Source organism: Pinus tabuliformis, chromosome 5_2, assembly GCF_031772625.1.
Source record: "Pinus tabuliformis cultivar Carrire ecotype Pingquan chromosome 5_2, CPIR1, whole genome shotgun sequence".
NCBI classification, from domain to species: Eukaryota; Viridiplantae; Streptophyta; class Pinopsida; order Pinales; family Pinaceae; genus Pinus; species Pinus tabuliformis.
Genome location: NC_142306.1, coordinates 830,726,856 through 830,752,417, shown reverse-complemented (window position 1 = coordinate 830,752,417; position 25,562 = coordinate 830,726,856). Strand labels below are relative to the sequence as shown.

Here is a 25,562-nt window from a genome sequence, read left to right as displayed (position 1 = left end):
AGGGAGTGCAGTGTCCTCTGCCTTGAATGCATGGGAGGTGGGTTGGCAAGGTGGCAGAGGGGGACTTAAGGGAAGGTGGCGGAGTGGGAAGAGTTATTCGATGTGTAGTGGAGGTGAATGGTATAGCGGTGAAGGCAGGAACTACAGAGCGGGAGGGAGGCGAAGCAAACAAGTCTGTGGGCAAGCGTCGACTCTTGGGTATGTAGACTGGTCCTGGCCTTGTTCAATTCATAAGTTATGGTCAAGTTCTGGGGGAAATTACATGAGGTGGTGGGTGACTCGCTGGGGAGGAGGTAGAGATGTGAGGCCACCCCAACGAAGCTTAACCCAGTCAGGGAGGAACCAGGGAAGGCAAGGGGGAGCTATGGCTTGCCTCTGCGCTATTTTAATTTTTCTTTCAAGCAAAAGCTGGGGCTATGGCATGATGGATAGGGAACAGAGCATAGAAACCCAAACGACCAGCCCAAGGGCATAGGGATTAATGGGCAAGCCTCGCTTGGGCGACTGTGCATAGCTGAGCGTGGCAAGGGAGTGTCGCAGGCAGGGGGTTGGGACGCAAGCAGGGTGGGAAATGGGCTGAGCGAACCCAAGCAAATGGCAATGCATAACCATACGGGAGTAGTCAGGGACCCTGGGTGGCCTGAGAGGCAGAGAGGCGAGCAGAAAGTGGACAGGACATCGTCGGCAGAGGCAAGGGTTTGCGGGTATGATAGCATTAGAAATACCTGGCTCCAGATGGGTCTGAGAGCTAGGTTATGGCCGCATGGGGGTGACCAATCTCTGAACAGTGGCAAGGGCGAGAGGCATGGAAATAAACCAGGGGAATCCTACTCCCATCCCACTTCCACTGGCCACCTGTGGGCACAGGGATACCTTTGCCTGTCGCAGGCCAGGAACGACAATGAAGTATGGTTAATGCAGTTGTGTTGTGTTGAAATGAATGATTTAGTGCAACTAACAATGTGGGAATGTATACAGGTTACAATTCGACAGGGTATGGCTCCAGCAAGACGTGGTCGAGGCCGCGGCAACAAGGGCCCGAAACCCTGGGCAACCAAGCGACCAAGCAGGGCAGAAGGCCACAGGGTCGTAAGCCCGCCGAGCACTTCATAGCTGAGGCAACTGCAACATACAAGGAGGAAACCGACGAGGGCATCCAAAAGCTGATAGACGATTGGGAAGACCAGGTAAAGAATGAACTGGAACCAGACGATGAAATAGAAGTCTGGAGATCAATGGTGCCTGACCCAGGAACCACAAGAGGGAAAATTACACAATTCAAGCACACCCTGTACCTGTATTTCCTGATGAAAATTCTATTAGGCAAAGCATTAGAGCAAATTTCTGTGGGGATGGCAGTTACAATGCAAGTCCTTCCCAATTACAAAAAAGAAATCGAGAAGATCTTGTTTCAGCTGCACAAACAGGACATTAGGATGGACCGGATTGACCGTCACATCCCTTGCATTGTGGAGCTCTTTGGAATGCCAGAAGCAACTGCTGATGATCCTGCCCCAGTAGCCTCAGACTCTGAGGAGTAGAATGTCAAGAAAGATTAGTCTTCCTATACTTAGTTTTTGTTTATGCGGATAGCATTTAAATTTCTAGTTGTTTATGTCAGTTGTCATAGTTATACAGTTTGTGGTCATGAGACTGAAACTTACCTAGCCTTGCTAGAAAGACTAAAGAAGTTATGTTTTTGGATGGCGTATAATGTCGACCGATGGCCAATAGACTCAATTTCCCTTTGGGGAGAGTTGAGGCCACCGAGTAAAACTGTGTGGTATAAATTTGTCTTATATATATGTTATGAAACCAGCTCAAGAAAAGATAGAAAAGATAGATCAACGCCTTAGAATTCAGCCTCTTCGAGGGGGCAACCTCCTTTACATTACATAAATGAACAATTCTTCAATGATACAAATGAAAAGCCCTCTTTTCTATATATAGGAGTCTAAGGGGTCCTAACATAATCAAAGCCGCCATAACAATAATAATGTAAGGGCACAATAATAACAATAGTGGGCTTCTATGGGGCACAATAGTAACAATATGGACACTACATGGGTACATCAATATAATAAGTGGGTTGTACTAATAACAATAAGGGGTTACACTAGTAGTATAGGGGCCTAACATGCCCCTCTCCTTCAAAAAGCGTTGTCCTCAACGATTGAGTAGTTCTTGATTCTTCTGTATAAAATTCTTGTCCTCCCATGTGGAATCTTCAGCGGGTAAGTTCTTCCACTTGATGAGATACTCTGAAATTGATCGATTTCATAGCTGTCGGGTTCTTGTTTCTGTGACTGCTCCAGGTTCCAATATGATTTTTCCTTCCTCTTCAATTTCTGGCAATATTGTTTGAATTGGGATCTTTTGCAACTTTTGAATAAGTGGCCATACTTCTTCGTCCTTCTTCTATTCATCCCTTGCTTTGTTTATCCAATCTGGTTGGATAATAGAAATAACACAAAACAATGCTTCCACATCCTCATCCTTGAAGAGTCTTCCCATTCGGTAAGGTTGCCATTTTTTAAGTGCATGTAGTACTGCCAACATTTTCTTCGCATAAATATCTTGCTTGAGATGTAGGAGTAAAAATACCCAATCACCTACATCAAAACATTTTTCACTATGATGTTTATCTACCTGTGGTTTCGTTTGATTTTGCACCGAAGTGGCGTTATCCTTTAAAAGTTGGAGAACTTGTTGTTGATGCTCGATGTGATCTTTCACTGCTTGAACCTTTTTCTTCTTGATATGTCCTTCTATCTCTAGAGTTTGAGGAGTGGTAATTTCTTCCAATCCTTTACAAGATATGGTCGGATTCATTTCTTGATGCTCGATGTGATCTTTCACTTCTTGAACATTTTTCTTCGTGATATGTCCTTCTATCTTGATAGTTTGAGGAGTGGTAATTTCGACAAATGAATTACAAGATATGGTTGGATTCCTTTCTTCTTTCTCAATGTGATCTTTCACTTCTTTCACCTTTTTCTTCTTCATATGTCCTTCTATCTTGAGAGTTTGAGGAGTGGTAATTCTTGCCAATGCTTTACAAGATATGGTCTGATTCATTTCTTCTTTCTCTGGGGTGGGGTCCTAGCGTATATCTTCTTCCTTTGATGTTTCTTGATCCTTTTCCTCCTCCTCTTCATATTCTATGTAAAATAATTTCTTCTCAGCACACTTATGACCTTTAGTGCATTTGCTATCACAATTATAACAAAGCCCTTTTTCTCTTTTTTCTTCCAATTGTTGTGGTGTAACCCTTGTAGGTTGTGGAAGGCTAGGAGAAACAACACTTCCATATTTATAGTTGTGAGGGGTATGCTTCCTGATTTCCATAATTTTTCTTTCCACTAAGTCACAAATCCCTGTTACTCTTTCCAATTGTTGTGGTGTTGCTCTAAAGAAGGTGTTGCTCTTTGTATCCTCATAATGTGCTATCATTTCCTCCATGAAAATTGACCACGTAACAAGTTGTTTACGAGAACAAAGCCCTTCATACCATAAAAAGTGATCCGGTTCTAAATATGAAGATGCAATACATACCTTTTGTAATAGTGGTACACCATGTAGATCAAAATATTGCTCCATCTGAAGTATCCAATTTACCAGATCCTTGCCATCAAACTTCCCCATCTTGCTTTTTCTTGATTTTAGGAGCTCGATATTGAAATGACTGTAACTCTGTACTTTCAGATCTTTAAGTTCTGAAATTGTGACTTGTAGTAGCCCTCTGTGTCCTCTTTCCAATGCCACTAGTCTGATCCAAATTGGATTCTCCAAGAAAGAGTTATGCAAAATCTCCCACACTAACTTGATTATAGACTAGTTCAGTAGAACGAACTTGTATGATGTGTCGCGTGTCCCTGTTTCGACCTTTGGCTCTGAAAAGATATACAAGAAACTACAATCTGTTCTCTTTCTATACCTTCTTACGAAATTTCAATCTGATGCTCAGAGAGAAAGTTATGACAATTTTCTCCAGGTCACCTATTTGGAATGTAATTCAGGAGTTTGCAAAAAGACCAACTTCCTCAGATCATATCTCCATAAATATAGCGCGAAAAGATCGGAAATTTGGAACCGAGATTCAGCACGATGTCTTCTCAAATGGGTTTTTTTTTTAGCTTCTGAAACATCGCAAAAAAAAATTTATAGCGAAAATGCCACGATGACTTATTTGGAGCAGCGAAACCCTAGAATCCAAAGCTCTGATACCAAATGTTGTGAAACCAGCTCATGAAAAGATAGAAAAGATAGATCAACACCTTAGAATTCAGCCTCTTCGAGGGGGCAACCTCCTTTACATTACATAAATGAACAATTCTTCGATGATACAAATGAAAAGACCTCTTTTCTATATATAGGAGTCTAAGGGGTCCTAACATAATCAAAGCCGCCATAACAATAATAATGTAAAGGCACAATAATAACAATAGTGGGCTTCTATGGGGCACAATAGTAACAATATGGGCACTACATGGGTACATCAATATAATAAGTGGATTGTACTAATAACAATAAGGGGTTACACTAGTAGTATAGTGGCCTGACAATATATAATAGAAAATAGATTGTCCTACTAAACATTACAAAAAAAAAAAAATATTATAAATATTATTATATATAAAATATATTTAAAAAATAATATTAACACAAATATATTTTAATTTTTAATTCATTAAAATATAAATTAAAAATTAAAAATAACTATAATCTATTTTTTTAAATAATTAATATAATTTTATTTATATTTATTAGATTCATTTAATAGATTTTTATAGTCATTACAATCTCTTAAACACTTTGTGAAATTCATTTCTATTTTTTCTAGGTAATTAAATATATAATGTATTACATAGTAATTACATATAATCTATTACAAATTACTTTGTTGGTATGAAAATTAATCTTAATCTATAATTCTAAAAAAGAGTGGTGCTCTCTAGAAAAATTATCGATAGTGCATCATATTTTTATTGTTATATTAATATTAGGTTAATTTTTAATTACTAACTGAGTAAATGATTCATAATGTTATTTTAATAGTTTTAGTGACCCATGGTTTTGTAGTTATATATTTAGCTATAATATAAAAATTTAATTGGTTTGAGATATTCTATTGTAATGAATCTAAAGGTGATTGGTTGACTTTACAAGATTTGATCAAGTATATTAATATAGATTTGTTGATGTTGATTTTTCTTAGTTTATATTTTCCAAGGAAAGTTTTATGTTTTTGTTGCTATGGTTTCTTTCACATTTTTGTTCCTAACTACTAGCATTAAAGCCACATTTTTATTCCTAGGAATTATTCACATAATAGGTTTGTTAGAGGAGGTTAGGAGGCTTTATCAAGTGGTGGTGAGACAATTGATAGTAAAAGAAGCAATGGATATGGTGACTGCATTCCCATGCAATCCTAAGGGTAATAGAAATAGCTCAAATAAATAAATAAAAGAATTGAATGAAATTGATTTTTTTTAAATTACATGAAAATGAATATATGACTGTAGAACCTTGTTAAGCATATGTATTCTTGGTAAAGTCTAAACATAGACCTAGGTGTCCACTGTAGGACCTTGTTAAGCATGTGTACTCTTGGTAAAGTCTAAGCATAGACCTAGGTGGCAGGGACGACAATGGTAGATTCCAAAATACTTTTATTATAAACGTTGAAGCGGGTAAGTCATGGATAATTACCCCAACTCCAGTGAAAAGGTGAGAACATTACAGTAAAATTGATTTGGTAAAAATGCCAATGAGTGAGATCTATTTTATGTCAATAGAAGTGGTCTTTAGGCCCATGGTTTTGTTAGATTTTTGCATTGTGCCCATGAATTACATGCAAATAAACCTTCAAAAGGATTGATATATTCCATTGTAATGTGCCTAAAGATGAATAGTGAAGGATCATTTAGCCATCATATCCAGATCATATAAAAGACATTAATAGATTTATTGATACTAATAGGTTTCCTACAATAAAATTGTGTTGTTGTTTCTTTGTTATAGTTTTTAATTAGTCTCATTTTCATTCTTAACCACTCGTATCAAAGCCAGGGTTATGGGCTACAGTAAGAACTAATCATGGATACATTATAGCTTGTGGATTTAAATGTTGTTGTGAATAAGCATAGGAAGCTAAAGAGTGCCTTTGTGGATATATCTTCCAAGTTCAACAATTTGGAGGATGCACACAAAGTGTTTGATATAACACATCACTGAGATGTTGTATCATAGACTATTATGATCGTAGGATATTCAAAAATTTGATTATTGAAGGAGGCTTTGATGCTTTATCAAGTAGTAGCAAAACAAATGTTGCCAAAAGAAGCAATGAACACAGTAAGTGAATTCCCATGGATTCCTAAAGTATAATGCCAAGGAATTGAATATTAAATAGACGTAAATTACATAAACGAAATTTAAGACCATTACTTGATAAATGTAAATCATTGATAATTACATAATCCATCGACCAATGGGCGGTGAAAATATTACTTGTGCGATGAAGAAAACAAATTAGTTATAATATTGTGATTTCAGAATTGTTGCACTACCTAATCTAGGTGACCACAACGAGTGTGTGGTAGATGAATCTCCACCAAAGGTAAGCTCAATTGCACCAATAATGACAAACACTTGTTTTTTCCCAATAATTCTTTCCAGAAATAATGTCCCATATCATTCTCTTTGTCCATTAATTAGAATTCCTTTGTTTCAAAAATGGAAGGAAAAAATTAGTGCACATAATCCACTTATCATCTTTCATATTTTTTAATTTGTATCTTAAGCTTTTCTTAAGTTAATGGTTTTTTTTTTTTTTTTTTTTTTTTTTTTTTTCTTTTGGGATCAATTTAGATTTCTCCATTTTTATTCTTCTGGTTTTATTATTAAAAGTGTTTGTTTTATTTAATTATTATGATTTTCATTTTTTTTTAATTACTTATTTCATTTTCATTTTCATTAGTATGTATTAATTCAGTAATATGATACATTATATACTCCCCTCTTCAAGGAACTTCATCTTGAAGTTGACTTTAATAATGTAGCTTATAATTTATATATTCCTATATCATGTACACAACACCCTCTATTGTAATTAGTATAAGTGTTTCCCAAGTGGCCATAGTAGGCATCAAAAGTTACCTCACAACATTGGGGGAACTGTGTGACATCCCCTATGGGTTAATTCCCCTTGTTAACATTTTTCCTTGTAACTATGTAACAATAAATTAAAAAAATGGCTAAGAAGGACACAGATTCCATTGCTTGAGGAGGGATATTGTTTGAGGAATGGTTATTTTAAATATCAATCATGGGCTGAATGAGTGGTTTTAATAGAGCTAGCTATGTTATAAATTCAAATAAGAAAAAAAAGGACCAGGAACATGTTTAACACCCTCCTCCCACATTCACCCAAGTAACCATGCCAACTGGGGTAAACATGAGACAAGAGGCTACTATGATCAGATTCGACCTCCTACATGACCTTAAGAAAGTGGAATTGATGAAACATGACAGCTAGTCATCCAACATCATCAACAAAACCCTCACGAGACAAGTCAACCACTCAGATAGCTTGTCCCTGGGTCCCACTGTTGTTTTGGATATCTTAGGCCACGGTCGTTGTCATGCTATGGGCAAACAAGCGACCATAAACCCAAAGTCACTCTCACAGGCTTGCCTGCTAGCAACGAGAGACCAAAGTTTCTAGTTTTGTACCAGGAACCCTAGGATTTAAGCCACTTTTTCAGGCCCAAAGCCCAGGTCACTGCCCAAAATGGAATGATAGCTTGAAATGAGTAGAGATACAGGGAAACAATGATTCAAAATGAATAATCTAAACAAGACCATAACTAGACCCCTACTAGTCATGAGAAGCATTTCGTCAAACATATCATCAACATGTAACCTACAGGTGTAAAAAACAAAATTAAGTCTAGGGATCTTATACTTATTTGAGAATCATTAAGAACCATTGTTTCCTTATTTTATTTGTTGCATTACCATCTATTAGGTCATAGACACATTATCCATTCATATACATGTAAAAACATGTTAAGATCCATACATAGTTGTTGTCATAAAATATAGATATAACCAACATAATAGGAACATAAATACCATAAACATATCAGCCATCGAAATCCACATATACATCAATAAATTTACACATGAAAATCAAGCGAATTAATTTCCAATTAACTAATGCAATAAACCAACCAGAGATGGGACTACCACATTCTTCCCGACCATAGATTGGCTGAGCCAAGTCTCTCTTCAGTCAATCACCCCCATGCCATATTCCAAACATGAATGTGGGACTCATGTAACACATCAAAACACCAATCAACATGGATGCCACTAGAGTTCTCCACCTCCACTGTGAGGAATTTGAGTGCCTCTTAGTCTCTCAGGCTTTACCATGCATCCATAGTCCGATCCAGGGATCACTAGTCCCTACACCAAGACATACTCTCTAGGCTTTACCATGCATCCCATCTCGGGATCACTAGGACCAACAGAGATAAAATCCACCTCTTGGCTTTACCATATATCCTTCCATTCATCGGCAAGGATTCCTAGGCCCATCGAGGTACACAATCTTGCTTTATCGCAACCCACAGTCTGGTTTAGTGGTTACTAGGTTAGTGGCTTTGTGATCCACAGTCTGGTTCAGGGACCACTAGGCCATGTGTTTTTCAATTCAGAGATCCCCCCCACTCAGCTTCGAATCCAATATGGCCATCCCACATAAACCATATGAGAGAACCCATCTCATCAAAGCTATTAGGAAATGGCAAGGCTATGTTGACAATATTTTTAGACCTAGCAAAACCCATGTCGTAGTAGAAAAGAAACACATGCAATCCCATGCATGCCAAATATGGCAAGGAAAATACACATGCAAGTCGATACCTGCAATGAAGCATGTTGTAGTTGATTGATCCTTCCTTTCCTTGCTTGATCTTTGCTTCTTCTTGCCTTCTTTTCCTTTCTTGCTCCAATGCCCAAATGTTCCAAGAAACTCTAAGGTTCCAAGATTATTAGAGAGAAAGAGAATAATGAGAGAGCTCCAAACCTAAATTAACAAAAGGTTACCAATTGATCCTAAAAATCCTTTTTATGGATGAGGCCTCTATTTTCTTCATTTTCCATTATTTTCCTTCATTTTTCTCCTCACATGCAACTTATGTCCTTTCACCTCCTTTGTATCATAATTTCCATTATTTTCATAAATAATCGTGCCAAAAATGCCATTTTTCCTTTCCAAAGCCTTTCCCTTTGCTTTTTCCAATTTCCTTAGCCATAAACAACCAAATGAATACCCCCTAGGATGTCTTTCCCAACATTCAACTTGGAATAAGTGTCCCATTGACCATGGTTATTGTTTTTAACTTTTATTACATGGAATTTTTACCATGGATGTTACAGAACCCTCCCCCTTTGGGGACACCGTCCTCAGTGTTCAATCACACATATACCTTAGCAACCCACTAAAAGAATACATACTACTCATGGAGCCTTATAACGTAGCTCGATGCAATATTTACAATGAAGGACCTTCTCAAAAGAAAAACATCATGACAACATACCACATATTGGAGCTTTATAACATAGCTCATTACAATATTTACAATGATCATCCTATTGAATGCCAACCCCATGACATCATAATAACATGATAACATAACCACATGATAGCCTAGTAACACGACAACATAATCATAATTACATGACACCTATACCACATAGTGGAGATTTATAACATAGCTCATGGTGTTATTTACATCCATATACATGTGTACATATAGCAACATCACCAAAAATATATACCAAAAACATATACCAAATCATATACCAAAGTCTATATCAAAACATATACTAAACATCATATCTAAGCATATATCAAAGCATCGTATATCATATACCAAAAAACCATATCAAAGCATATACCAAATCACCATAAATCATATACCATAGCACCATATCAAAGTTGCTTTGCCTTAATCGGCAAACAAGGAAGGATACATAGCCCGCATCTGATCCGCCATCTCCCATGTAGCTTCTTCAGGCACAAAGTGCTTCCATTGCACTTTAACTTGCTCAATTGCTCGGTTCTGGAGCATGAGTACCTTTTTCTGCAATATACATTGAGGCTCTGGCTAGAATTCTCCATCTACTTCCACCTGCAATACAAACTAGTAAATCACATGATCAACATCTTTAACATACTTCTTAAGAAATGATACATGGAAAACATCATGGACTTTCACTGTCGGAGGCAGTGCAAGTTGATAGCTACTAGCCCAATCCTCTCAATGATACTAAAGGGTCCACAAAACTGTGGTGCGAGCTTGGCACATGATCCAATCCACAAGGAGCTCTTCTTCTGTTTGATGCACAAGTACACCTGTTCACCAATCTGGAAATCCTTGAACAATTTGTTCCGATCTGCATATCACTTCTACCTATCCTGTGTTGCCTTTAGATTCTTCTTGATTACCTGCATTTCCTGTTCCATGTCTACCAACATATCTGGTCCAATCTGTAACACGCTCCGGGATAAATGTGCATATAAAAAAACATAATAGGAACATAAATACAATAAACATATCAGCCATCAAAATCCATATATATACATCAGTACATTTGCACATGAAAATCAAGGGAATGAATTTTTCATTAATAAATGCAATGAACCAACCAGTGATGGGGCTACCACGTTCCACCGGACCAAAGATTGACCAAGCCAAGTCTCTCTTTAGCCAATCACCCCCGTACCATATTCCAAGCATGAATGTGAGACTCATAGAACACATCAAAAACACCAATCAATGTGGACGCCACCGGAGTTCTCTGCCTACACTGTGAGGAATTTGAGTGCCTTCTAGTCTCTGAAGCTTTACCATGCATCCACAGTTTGATCCAGGGATTATTAGGCCCTACACCGAGACATACTCTCTAGGCTTTACCGTTGCATTCCATCCCGGAATTACTAGGCCCAACGGAGAGAAAATGTACCTCTTGGCTTTACTGTATATCTCGCCATTCACCAGAAAGGATTCCTAGACCCATCAAGGCACACAATCTAGCTTTACCACAACCCATAGTTTGGTTCAGAGGTTACTAGGCCAGTGGCTTCACTAGTAGAAAATGACTAATTAATTACTAAAAAAATGACTAAAATTTGTATATAAACGACTATTTTTTGGTTGGTGAACAATAGTAGCTAGTTTACACTATATTATAAAGGGACCAACTTTTAGTCATTTTTAGCTTAATCATTAATTGGTTGTCTCAATTTTATTGTCTAGTAGTATATTTAGTCGTTAATTTAGACATTAATATAGTGATTAATTTGGTAATTATTTTAGTCATTGATTTGGTCATTAATTGTCATAATTAATGATCAAATATACGACAAATATATTACTAAAAGATCACCTGAGAAAACCAATTAATGACCAAATAAATATTACCAAACTATTGGTTGTGTTATAAGATACTGTAAATTAGATACTAATAGTCATATATATGCAAATTTTAGTCACCGTTTGAAACCAATTAATGACCAAAGATATATGATTAAATTTTAGTCATGTTATAAGATACTGTAAATTAGCTACTAATAGTGGTATATATGCAAAATTTAGTCATCATTTGTAATCATAAATTTATCATTTGCATTAGTCATTTATATTTTTTGGTAGTATCATATTCATTTTAGTCATTTATTCGTATCTTAATTTTATGATCCGGATTTAAATAGGAACGCAACAAATTACAGAGATAACCATATACACCAAGATGCAGTGGAAATAATACTTCATTTCATTAATGGAAAATACTCAAATATGCTTACAACAGAAATGGAAATAAACTAGCTAGGGCGATGGTAGCTTATCTCTGAGAAGAGATGTGATGGCTTCATGCCTCTGAACTGTCTTACAATGAGGCTCGGAGGCCTATTTATTGTTGAGAAACAATAGAAAACCCTTCACATTCCAAAACCTAACCCTAGAAGATGAAACGCCAAATTGTGGGCCCCGTTTTTGGGTAAGTTGGTACATCAACTTCCCGGGGTCGCGAATTGGTCATACTATCTCCGTTTGACGTGCATGATAGCCCGTTGGAAAGATCTCTCCGAGGACTACGATGGAAAAGACGATTTTTATCAAAAAAATCATTGGCGGTAGATTTCCCAAAAAACGTCGTTTAGGGCCTCAAAACGGCTCCGGAAGTTCAGGACCCGAAAAACTGCTAAAAATAGTAAGTTGTGCTACAATTAAGGAAACTGAAAATGCTGAGAAAGACAATGGTGGGGGTCCAGGTGGACTTGGCAGGTGGGCACCAATATCCACCTGGATCATTCCTCCCCCCCTTAGGAAGAAATGGTCCCCATTGCGTTGAGATCCTCCATGAGATGAGGAAACTTCTGCTGAACTTGTTCCCTGGTGAGCCACTTGCCCTGCTGAAGGAGTTGGCCTGCTTTGACAACTCGATACAGTTGGATATTCTGTTGGCGAGTGTTCTTGATCTGTGTGTCCATGATCCGATCAGTTGCAGCTTGTTCCATGCAATCTGGATTTAATTCTGTGGGTTTGAGCTGTTCTGCAATGTCGGATGTGTCTAGCAATGGTGGAAAGTATGGCCGAAGGCGGTCCACATTGAACACTGGGTGCAGGCCAAGGAATGGGGGAATGCTGAGCTCAAATGCATTGTCTCCCATAGCCTTAGTAATGGTGTAAGGACCATATCGGAGTGGTCTCAATTTCCGATAGGCTCCAGTAAGGCGTTCCTTTTGCAAATGCAACCAGACTTTGTCGCCCACCTGAAACTTGTGTGGCACCCGATGTTGATCATGTCGCTGCTTGTACTTGGCATTTGATTTCTCAAGAATTTCATGGACCTGCTGGCGAATATGTTGGATGCGCTCAATGAAGCTGGTGGCCTTATCTGTTTCGGACTGGACATGAGCTGAATTCATGTGAGTAGCTGCAAGTGGCATGGCCACATCAATGGGGCATAGTGGCTGGAATCCCAAACCCACCTGAAAAGGGCTATGGCCAGTGGAGCTGTGAAGAGCTCGGTTGTAGCTATGCTGAACATAGGGGAGGCTCTCGTCCCATGTGCGTGGATGCTTTGAGTTATACATGCGCAGAATGTGCACAATCATCCTATTGACAACCTCTGTCTGGCCATCAGTTTGAGGATGGAAGGCTGTGGACTTCGTGAGTTTGGTGTCCATCATTGACCAGAGACTGGACCAAAATGTGCTGAGAAACCGACTGTCCCGATCTGAGATGATAGACTGTGGGATCCCAAAGTGCACCCACACTCGTTCAAAGAAGAGTTTAGCAGTGGCTTCTGCTGTGATATTCTTCTTGCAGGCCATCATAATGGCCATCTTTGAGAACCTGTCGACAACCACAAAAACACAGTCATTTCCATGCTTAGTGGAAGGAAGGCCTGACATGTAATCCATGGAGATGGATTCCCAAGGTCGACTAGGGGTAGGCAACGGGGTATAGAGGCCTTGCTTCTTAATGGTCGGTTTGGCAATGGCACAGGCAGTACATGATCGGATGTACTTCCCAACATCCTGTCGAAGATTCGGCCAATAGAAATAATTTTGTAGTACTGCCACTGTTTTCTTGACCCCGAAATGCCCAGCAGCCCGACTGTAGTGTGCTTCCCAAATCATCTTGGCACGCTCGCTTGAAGGAACACAAAGGTGACCGAGGTGGCATAATAGGGCATCCTGGAGGTGAAAATATACAACCTGCCGACCCTCCAAGAGTGTCTGGTATGTGTGGCCGAATTCTGGGTCGCTTTTGTAGAGAAGTGGCCAATCAGAATTCTCGTGCCCGCAGGAGTTGAGCACGGTGGTTAGCGCCATGATCGGTGGTCGACTGAGGCAATCTGCAACATTATTGGTGCTGCCCTTTTTGTACTTGATATTCAAGTGAAACTGTTGCAGGTATGTAGACCACTTCTGATGGCGATCATTTTGCAATTTCCCTTGGGTCTGTATGAACTGCAGAGGTCGGTGGTCTGTGTGGATGACCGTTTCCTTCCCCAAAATGTAATGCTTCCATTGTCGGCAGGCCTGTACAATGGAATACATCTCTTTATCATAAGTGGGGTACTTCCGGACTGTGTCTGAAAGTGTTTCACTGTGATATGCCACTGGATGTCCATGTTGAGTAAGGACTGCCCCAATAGCATAGTCAGAGGCATCTGTCTCGACCTCAAATGGTTGTTGTAAATCTGGTAACGCGAGCTTTGGTGCCGTGCAGAGGCGATCCTTCAACTCCCTGAATGCCTTCTGTTGAGATTCAGACCAAAAGAATTTTGCTTTCGCCCCGCCCTTGGTGACTTGACTCAAGGGCCAAGAAATATGAGAAAACCCCAACACAAACCTGCGGTAGAAGTTGGCAAGACCTAGAAAGATGCGTAGCTCTGTTAGAGTGGTTGGAGAGGGCCAATCCCGAATGACTTGGACCTTGGCTGGATCGACATGCACCCCCTGTTCATCAATGATGTATCCCAGATACTGAACCTCGGTCATGCCAAAAGTGCATTTCTCCAAATTGGCACATAGCTTGTGTTGCCGCAGTGTTTGGAGAACCTGTCGGATGTGGTGGAGGTGCTCTTCCCAACTCTGGCTGAAGATCAGAATGTCATCCAAGTATACTACTACAAAGGAGTTGGTGAATGGCCGCAAGATGTCATCCATTAGCCTCATAAAGGTTGCAGGAGCATTCGTCAATCCGAAAGGCATGACCAACCATTCGAAGAGGCCCTCCTTGGATTTGAAGGCAGTCTTCCACACATCTGAGGGTTCAATTGGTACCTGGTGATATCCTGACTTCAGATCGATCTTGCTGAAATATTTGGCCCCCTTTAGTTGGTCTAGGAGGTCATCAATCCGTGGGATCGGGTACCTATTACGGACAGTGATCTTGTTCAGCGCCCGATAGTCAATACAGAGTCTCCACGTCCCATCCTTCTTCTGTACCAACACGATCGGGCTCCCACAGGGCGATGAACTCGGACGGATGTGACCTTTCTGCAGGAGCTCCTGAATCTGCCTCTTGATTTCATCGTTCTCCAGAACGGAGCGCCGATAAATTGGTCCATTGGGTAGCGGTGCACCTGGGGTCAGATCGATGGAGTGCTTGACTTGACAGTGCAGAGGAACCCCTGCCGGGGAGGTGAAGATGTCCTCGTACTCCTCCATAATCTTGTCCATCTGTAGTTGTCGTGCAGAGGGGCCCCGTTTGGAGGCCGCAGCCACTGTCTTCTTCTTTCCTTGAGGGCGTATCATCAGGAAAACAAATTTCCTGGTTTTGGAAATGATCTTACTGCATTGTTTTGCAGTAATCAAAGAGAGGGCGGCAGGTGGTGCTACCTCTGGTATCCTGAACAACTTATTTCCCAATGTAATAATAACTGCACGGGGCCTCGATTCATACACAGCATGTCGCTTCCACAAGTATGGTTGTCCTAGTAATACATCACAAATTCAAGGGGAGCAATGTCACACAATACCTCATCCGTGAAGGGCTTGATGTTGTATGGAAGGCGACACTGCTGGCTCACGCGAAGATCTCGTCCTTGGTGAAGCCACCCAATGGTGTATGGTTGTGGATGTGATGTGGTCGGTAAGCCCAACCACTTCACGACCTCTGCCGAAATGAGGTTCTTTTGACTCCCGCTATCAACAATGAACTGTATCGGGGAGCCCTTTACCCACATCTGGGAGTGGAAGAGACGCTCCTCCTCCTCTGGATCTTCGGGTTCATTTTTCTGGATCTTTGCGGTAGCAACAGTGGCGCTGGGGTCCGCATCAATGATCTGCTTCCCTTTTTCATACCCCTTATCGGGTTCTGACTCTGAGTCGGAACATGCATCTGATTCTGAAACCTTTAGCTCAGCCACCAGTGACTGCTTGGCCCGACACTCACTTGTGTTGTGAGTGGAGCTCTTATGGAACTCGCACCATTTTCCAGTGTCCTTTCTCGGCTTCGCGGCGCTGTTCTTTGCTTGCAGCTTCGGCTGGTTGTCTTGGGCTGTCCCGCCTTGGATTTGTCCTTTGTTCTGTGGTTTAGGGGCACCTTTCCCCTGCTTTGGATTCGCAGATCCAAAGTCTCGCTTCTTTTGTTTAAACTTCTGCTCGACCTTGACGGCATACCGGTATGCTGCGCCGAGCGAGGGGATGTTTAGGAATTGTATTTCTTCCTGGATGTACTTGTGCAGGCAGCCACGATATTTGAGTATCAAATGTTGCTCCGAATCCTTGATACCCAACTTTGTGCGAAGGGTATGGAAAAGATTGGTGAACTCCGGCACGTCTTGGTCCCTTCCCTGCCGCAGCGTGGTCCACTTTATGTATTCATCCTCATAGCTCCCGACAGGGTAGTACTGCTCCTTGATGCATCTCGGAACGAATCCCAGGTGGGTGCGGCTGAAAATAGTGAGCCAGTACTTTCATCCTTCTGCTCGCAGTAGGTTTCCCACCAGTCCTTGACGTGGGGGGCTGCTTTGAGAGAGCAAAAACAATCTTTTCCCGACTCGAAAATTCATGAACAGAAAAATAACCCTCTAGCAGATTTAACCATTTATCTACGGCATCTGCGTCTATCTGACCTTCGAATATGGGAATTTCAAAATTAACTTGTACCTTAAAGGGTGTGGCGTTTCCAGAGTAGCTGCTGGAAGCCGATGCGTTGCTTCTCGGTAGCCGCTGAAGGATCTGGGCAAAACTGTCCATCATCGCGTTCCGTTGTCGCTCGAGGGCTTCTTCGAGCAAGATTTTGATGGGATCTCCTGCCCCCTCGTCTTTCTTCTCGTCCGCCATGGGAGGCCGTCGGGATTTGCGAGGCTGGTCTTGCAAAGGTTCAACCAGTTCAAGCCCTAACTCCTTATATCCCGACCTTGTTGGGGACATGCAAAGAAAAACAGAGAAAAAGCAGACCGCTCTGATACCACTGATCCGGATTTAAATAGGAACGCAACAAATTACAGAGATAACCATATACACCAAGATGCAGCGGAAATAATACTTCATTTCATTAATGGAAAATACTCAAATATGCTTACAACGGAAATGGAAATAAACTAGCTAGGGCGATGGTAGCTTATCTCTGAGAAGAGATGTGATGGCTACATGCCTCTGAACTGTCTTACAATGAGGCTCGGAGGCCTATTTATTGTTGAGAAACAATAGAAAACCCTTCACATTCCAAAACCTAACCCTAGAAGATGAAACGCCAAATTGTGGGCCCCGTTTTTGGGTAAGTTGGTACATCAACTTCCCGGGGTCGCGAATTGGTCATACTATCTCCGTTTGACGTGCATGATAGCCCGTTGGAAAGATCTCTCCGAGGACTACGACGAAAAAGACGATTTTTATCAGAAAAATCGCTGGGGTAGATTTCCCAAAAAACGTCGTTTAGGGCCTCAAAACGGCTCCGGAAGTTCAGGACCCGAAAAACTGCTAAAAATAGTAAGTTGTGCTACAATTAAGGAAACTGAAAATGCTGAGAAAGACAATGGTGGGGGTCCAGGTGGACTTGGTAGGTGGCCACCAATATCCACCTGGATCATTTTATGTGTTTATCATTAATAAAAATAAACTACTAATTTAGTCGTTTTGGATTGATTTTATGTTTTCATTATTAATCAACATAAATTAATTAGTATGATTTTGCAACTAAATAAAAAAAAAAAAATGGCATACAATGTACATGTTCATATAATATGAAAATGCAAAGTTACATATGTTAATTACAATACTATGTAATATCAAGTGCAACTATAAATAATTCCAACCACATAGATTATATTATATAAAATGTCAAGTATTACAATCTGAGTTTCCAACTTAATATTGGTTGGAGTGCAATTTACACATCAATTATTGTTTCATCACTTCAAAACATTATCATTGTGTTGCCAAGGCATTGCAGGTGAATTCACCAACTCTAAAGATTTGACCATTAGCCTTTATGTGTGTCTAATGCAGGATATTTGCTCTATGGGTATCACTAGACCAATGCTCTTCTCTTTCTCTTTCATTTGCATTTTGTCGCTCTAGTGTTATTGTTCTCCTCTTTCTTCAAGTCATGCTTCTTATGATCAATACTAAGTTCCTTTCCTGAAAAAAGAGATACAATGCAAAGTATAAGACATGAAAGTCGATGAACAATGGAATATAAACTAAAGTAGACTATAAAAGATTTATACGACATATACCTCAACATCAACAATATTGTTAATGTCATTTTTACCCATAAAAGCAAGAAACTTGAATAAGTTTTCTTTAGTTGGGCAATAGTGGCCACATGTGGCCATATGACCTATATAAGCAAAGAAAATAAAACGTCACCATAAAATAAATTTTGTACCTACTATGTTCTCAATGTACAACATTTGTTCATGAAATGTTATCTTCCACTAAAGTAATAAATGCAAATAGACGCACACATTTCTATCCCAATATTTTGAATTCCCATGCTTATGGTAAATTCCAATTTTGATTTTATCCAACATAATCAAACACATTGGAGCTAGCAATTTCTATTGAGAATATTTCATGCTTCACTTTTGTAGTTGTATTGTTTCCTCTAGTTATCTTTAAGAAGTAGTGACACTTCAACAATAAAACTAGTTAGTAGAAATCTAATGGGTGGAGAAAAGTATTCTTGACACAAGATTACAACAATAAACTACAAAATAATAAGACAAAACTTTGTAAATTGCAATACTAACTAGGAATATAGCTTCAACATAGTAATCTTCAATTGTCAGCGTACCGTTCCGAGAGAAAAGGAATCCAATTCCCAGAAGCCAACAAATTATGTGTGCAGCTTGTTTTCCTTGTAATTAATTGAGCAAGATTAGCACATGCAATTTCCATTCAGAATCTCTGAAATGATTCTATAAATATTCAAAGAAAACTTAATGTTACTCATTCATTTTTCTCTAATGCAGACAAAACTGAATATGCTAACATGTTTTTTAACTGGAGAGTTACGTAATTCATTGTGTCCAAAATCATTGCTTATTGTCATGACTATTTTTTTTAATGATCATGCAATGGGCCTATATAATATTTGATCAAAAAACATATTTTTCAAAATATATTCCATTTTTCTAATTGAAAGCTAATTTCCTTCCAGTTTATGGCATTCAAATGAACCAAAATCTTTTTCCTTTAACAAGTCATTGTTTTAATATATTACTAAACTAGCAACTACGTAATGAAGCTATTAGTGGTGATACTATAAATCACAAATACTTGCAAGAAATAACACCACTATGTCCTAGGCATGCCAAGTATTTATCCTCTTGGTTGGAAACATTACTTAATGAAAACCACATATTTGATAGAAAACTTTTCTGAAACTAACCAACACTAGTGTATCCAAAAACAACAAAATTTCTATTGGCATGCCCTCAAAATGTGTGGAAGTATCATCTGTCCTGCACTTCCCTATAAACACTCCTCTTTCTTCGTGTCTTTAGAGGAAGCCCTCAAGTTCGATACTTTTCCAAGTACTACTACAAAGTTCTAGCTCTAAAGGCACTCAGATTTCAAATAGATGAATGTATTGTATCTTGGTTCTAAATGACAAACATAGTGATAGAAGCATCATGGAAAAATGGACGCAATTTGTGGTCATCAATTGGAAAATTAATTAATTACTCTCAATCCTAGTAATTTTGATACTACTTAAGATTTCATTTCCAAGTTCTATCTCTCTAGCCTCAATTAAAAGATTGTAAAATTGAGAAAAGTGATGAACAACTAATTTTTTCATTGCTCTCTAAGTTAGGCTAGTTTTATTCAGTGTTTGTTTCCACATTTATATTGAACTTAATATTCCTTGGGCCAAGCTTTTGTGAGTCTGCTTGCTTTTGATGCTTTTATTGAACAACTATTTGCGAGCAGGATAAACTCATCGAAATGGGTGCTCTTGGCTATGGAATTTTTATAGCTATATCACCTTCAAATTCAAGGATACAACATCAAAAGGAATCTAAGGGAAAAAAATGCAAAGTACAAAGGAGTGTTTGTAACCGCCTTGAAAAAACAATACGTAATTAATTAGATTAATCAAACGATTTATAATCAACACGCAATTTATCAACTAGTTAACATTAAATTTCAAAAGAAATGTGAAGAGAGACAACTTACAGTGTTAACTTTTCAAATCCATCACTCAAAAAAATTTTTAAAGGAAAGAATAGACCTATTAAATGTGATTTTTATGGAAAGGTAATTCAAAATCTTGTTTGTAGAAATTGGTTGCCTTCGCTTCAGAGATGAAGAAACACAATTTAATTGCCAATATATCTTCTTTTGGCAATTATACAAGAAATTCTAAACTGGTCTCTGTTATTGAAAGTTTCTTCTTACCTAAATGGATAATTGATTATGGAGCAACCCATCAGATGGATGCACCTAAAAATTTGTTTTCTTCCATTAATTCATGCAATATAGAGCATATCTTTATGGGCAACTTTTCACCTTTACCTCTTCAAGGGAAATGTTCCATTGAGATGTAGATGACAAGATCAACAATGTTGTATATGTTTCTAATCTTTCAACTGATTTTCTCTCAATTTATCACATTAAAAATTTTGTTTCAAGGAAAACAATCTTGTTTACTCTTTATTTTTGTTTCATGAAATTAAGGACCCTTCAAAAAAATTTGGCATAGGGAAAGTGGATCATCATGCACACTTGAAATTATTTTCTCATTTTGTAGTGGAGCCTCCTATCAATTTATTACTTGGTCACTCAAATGAGTTAACTAAATTATGACATGACATTTGGTCACTTAAACTCTTGCTATGATTATCAACTAAGTAAACTTTGGTCACTAATATTATGTTTATTTCTCTTTTTGATTGTGTTTGTATTGGGTATGTTCTTGGCAAGCATCCTCAATGTACTTTTGTTAAGGACAAATCTTGGAGAGCCTCTAAAGGTCTTCAACTTGTTCACAATGATGTTGCAGGTCTTATTTCTACCTTGTCATTTCAAAGGGCCCATTATCTTCTTACATCCATTGATGACAACTCCAAACAAACTTGGGTCTACTTTTTAAAGAACAAAAGTGAAGCTTTTGACACTTTTCTTGAAGCAATCTGGAAATGTTTATCAATTGTGTGCAAAGAGTTAGAGAGATAATGGTATTGAATATGTCAACCTCAAATTTGAAGACTATTATGCATTGATTGTATTCAATTGCAACATATAGTGCTCTACTGTCCACAGCAAAATGATCCTCCCTCTCTTTTAAAACTGTTATAAGCATTTTGTACATGAGTACCTATCATGGCCATGTAGCCGAGACCCATTTTTTGAATTTAGCCTCCCTTTTAATACTCACCTAAGTTTCACTTAAGGGGTTTGTTAGTGTACAGACAATTGTAAGTTAACTTGGGTAAATCATTAAATACTTGTATACTTTCCAAGTATCCTTCTTAAATGCTGGACTCCTCCCAGGTTGCTATAAATAGAGGGCTTCCCCTTGTATTTCTGAGCAATAGATCTAATAGATGCAGTGATTCTCTTGTTCCTTCTATTGGCTTTGAGTCTATGTTAATCTTTTTCTGTATTGTTGTTTGTATGGATTTTGACCATGTTATGATCATGTTTTTTCTGGTTTTATTCCACATTAGTGGAGGCTACTGTACTGTCAGGTTTTCAGATTTCTCTATTTGACTGACATTACTTTTTGCATACATTCTGGAAATATTTGGAGCATGAGCCCTCTGAGACAATTCAACATTGCTCTTGTATTTGGGCTGAAGTCATTCCATTTTTCAAACTCTCTGTTAGGCTTGCCACTGTAGATTCACCAATTGATACATGAAAATCAAGGAAAATTACAGAGAATATTGATAATGAAGTGGGTGTTATACAGGGGAAAAATGGAAGGAATCTAATCTTCAGTTTTCGGTACTTCCACTCTACCTGCATTGGCAGCAGAAATTATTATCATCAACTTTATTAACCGGTTACTTGAATTGGTTATCTTCTAGGTGCTACATCCATCCTCCTCTTTTATGGCTTTTGATACCCATTCATATTTTATTCTCTTCGAAGTTATGAGCTTTAGACTCATGCCTTTGAATCTTGAGACCCTGAATATGCAAGTCAATCTTTGAGTTTTTGTTTGTAGTCAGAACTTACAGGTTTTCTTAAAACTCATGCTCCTAATGTTCGCGTTTGAAATTCAATATTCTAGCACAAAAACCTTTTCTTTTAGAGCTAAGACTTTCTCAGGTATAATTACCAAATGGGTTCTCTCCTATTTTGCAACCATTACTCTCAGCAAAGTATTTGAGTGGTGGAAATGAATGACAAAGAGATCTCTCTCTAACCACACACCCACTTTTTGCAATTTGAATGATTTCAAAGCCTTACCATATAAGCTTATAAAGAGGGGAGTCATATCAGGTTGTCTTTACTTTCAATGAATTTGAAGCTAGATCAACCCCCTTATTTGCAAAAATCCCAGTCACCTTAAACAAATGCCCGGTGGGTGAGAATACAATCCTGTCAAAAGAATTGTTTTCCCATCAAGTAGTGCCTTTAGTTTCCTAATGATGATGGACTATATGCTACTACTAACAACATTGTCTATGATCCTAGGGTGAGCTTGTAATCCCCATAACATTTTTCCATGACTAATTCTAGAGTTAGATAACATTTTCATTGTGTTATTAGTGTTTACTAGAAGTTCTGTAATTTTGAGGTGATAACAAGGCCTCTCTGGCTCTGTTTTGCCAGGGTTAGTTCTAGCCAGTCCATATTCATCATGTCTCATTACAACATTTTTAACAATATTTTATGTATGATTTAAGATTTGTGTTATCAGATTCCCCAGTACAGTGGTATCATCTTGTGCATGTAGTGGGTACATTGTAGAGACTGTTATCAGTAAAGTTGTAACTTGTAAGTTATAAACAAATTTCGATGTGTAAGTTTTAGATTTTTTGTTCGTACCCTTATGCAAACATCTAATTTGATTGCTGCATTTTGTGGTGTACAAGTCAAGAACATGCTTTTTTAGAGGTATTATGTTGGCACACATTTTTATTGTTTTGAATTTTAAATTTAACTTGTGGTGCATGACATTTTCTTTCAGTCTTTTTCTTACACTGTAATACGTTTATGTTATGACATAAATTGAAGAATGTAAGTCCAGATTTACTTCTTGAATATGGCTATTCTGCACATGCCTATCTAGATGGTTGTTGTGAACTATAATGTAAAGTTTCTTTTGCTCTGGGTACTTCATTAGGATTTGTAGCGTGGAGAACATATCTGAAAGAAACGTATTGGTATCATTTGTATAATTTTAGTTTTTCCTTCATTTTCTTTGCTCTTTTGCTTAATATTTGAATAGTGCTCTTAAAAATTTACCTCTATCTTGAAAGTTTAGTCTCATTCTCTTTTGAAGTCCACTGATTTTTTTAATTCCTCTCTCTAAGTTTAATCAACCTTTTAAGGTACCTTTTTCTCTGATTTAAAGTAGTCAAGGTAAACTGTTTAGTTCATGAGTGTGCAACTTTTTTCATAGGATTGTTTTCTTATGGGTGCCAGTAGCTTCATTTTCTTATGATACTTCAATTACCAGGTTGGAAAAAACCTCTTGCATCTCACAAAGCATCCTCAAGAAATTATTTTTGTTAGACACTGGCTTACTTGATTCTTGGAAGAAGTTTGTGACAACAGAAATCTTGCTAACAATGGAAACAAAGCTACAAAGTCAGAAGATAAGCTATCCAAGACTATTAAAGTGGAGGTCAATGCTGTTAAGAAAGAGTATGTAAAGGTTGAGAAGAAACCCAAGGAAGAAGAAGAATCTATCACCAATAAGAAGGTATCGTCCTCTTCAAATGGCCCTCCAAAGTTGACAAGTATGATTAAGTGTAATAACAACTTGGTGAGAGTAAATGCACGTGATCTAGTATGAGTTGCAGTTTCTGTTGAGACACTGATGTTTGAAAAGTTAGGGCTGTCTACTAGAGCCCAAAAGTTGAAATATAGGTCCATCATGTTCAACTTGAAAGATGTAAACAATCCAGATTTGAGAAGGAGAGTTCTTCTTGGTGAAATTAAGCAAGAGAAAATTATTTTCATGATAGTGGAATAAATGGCTAGTGATCAAAGGAATCTCAAGAACAAATAGATCAAAGACAAGGAACTTTTTTACTGTGAGCATGGGATAAAGACTAAAGCTACAATAGACCAATTCAAGTGTGGTAAATGTGGTGAACGGAAGTGTACTTACTATCAGTTGAAAAAAAGAAGTGCAGATGAACCTATGACCAAATTTATCACATGTGTAAACTGTAATAACCATTGGAAGTTCTGCTAATCTCAAGCCAGACTGGTAGCTTGGTAGGTAGAGAAAAATTAGGTTAGTGAGATCTAGAGATTCATTGCCTACCCCTTGTTGGTTAAAACTCTTAATGGCACCCTTGATTGAAAATTCATATTTGTTACATATTTACTTGACAGTAGGTATAAATGATTGGGTAGGTTTGTCAAGATCTTTTCACTAACTACATATCATGTTCTAAAGTTAGACAACGGATTCTTAGGAAAGTGTTGAAGCCCCGAAAATCGAGTCTACAACAAGGGGGATACCCATCTGGTCCGGACCTTGAAAGCAGCGCCTTTTCCATTTGGGATGGTGGGTCCGACTGGGATAATGGGACTAGTTTCCCAATTTGTGTGTGTGTGATGAGAATTGATATTTCCTTTCTAATAATTCCTAAGTAAAATGCTTTTATTCTAAATCTAATTTAACAATATGCAATTGTATTCTAATGAATAGAAATATCTAATTCTAAAACTAACCTGGGATTTAACCTTTCAGTTATGTGATCTAAAATAATTCCTAATAGCAATTGGTAATAAAGATCATTCAATTTCTATTAGAAAATAATTCAATAAAAATGAACTGTTTCGTATAAAAAGTTAGCCGAAACAATTGTGAGAAACATATCGCATAATAAGTCATTCATACATTAAGCATAAATAGAATAGTCATCACTGTACATAAGTTCCAAATGATAACTCAAACATTCAAGCATTCATATCTAAATAACTGAACATAAATATCACCTTAACACATAAGCAGAAATCATTAAGAGATAAAAGTACCATTGATAACAAGTTCTACTCATGATCTTTAGCAATAATGATTTATCTCTTCCTAATTCAACATCTACTAAGAGTACAAAAGTGCATTTCAGTAGCAGACATTAAACATAGATATCAATAAATCTTGTTCCATTCATTCATGAAAACCTCCTCCGAGGGTGTAGAAGTGCATGTTCTGAGGAAACGTTTTTGACAAATTTCAGGACCCTTCTCTAAATGCATGAGAGGGGTTGAAATACTACTAGCTAAATCTTAAAAACAGTCTATTACAAAAATATAGGAGGAGGTTTAAATGACCGTCCTCATCTAAGGAAAAAATAAATCAAAACTAAAACTAAATTTGAAT

At 38.1% G+C, this 25,562-nt stretch overlaps 1 pseudogene; it reads left to right on the top strand.

Moving 5' to 3' along the window:
* Positions 1 to 26: 26 nt before the first annotated feature.
* On the top strand, positions 27 to 24,425 carry LOC149161890 (transcription elongation factor TFIIS-like; annotated as a pseudogene).
* The last annotated feature ends 1,137 nt before the right edge of the window (positions 24,426 to 25,562 follow it).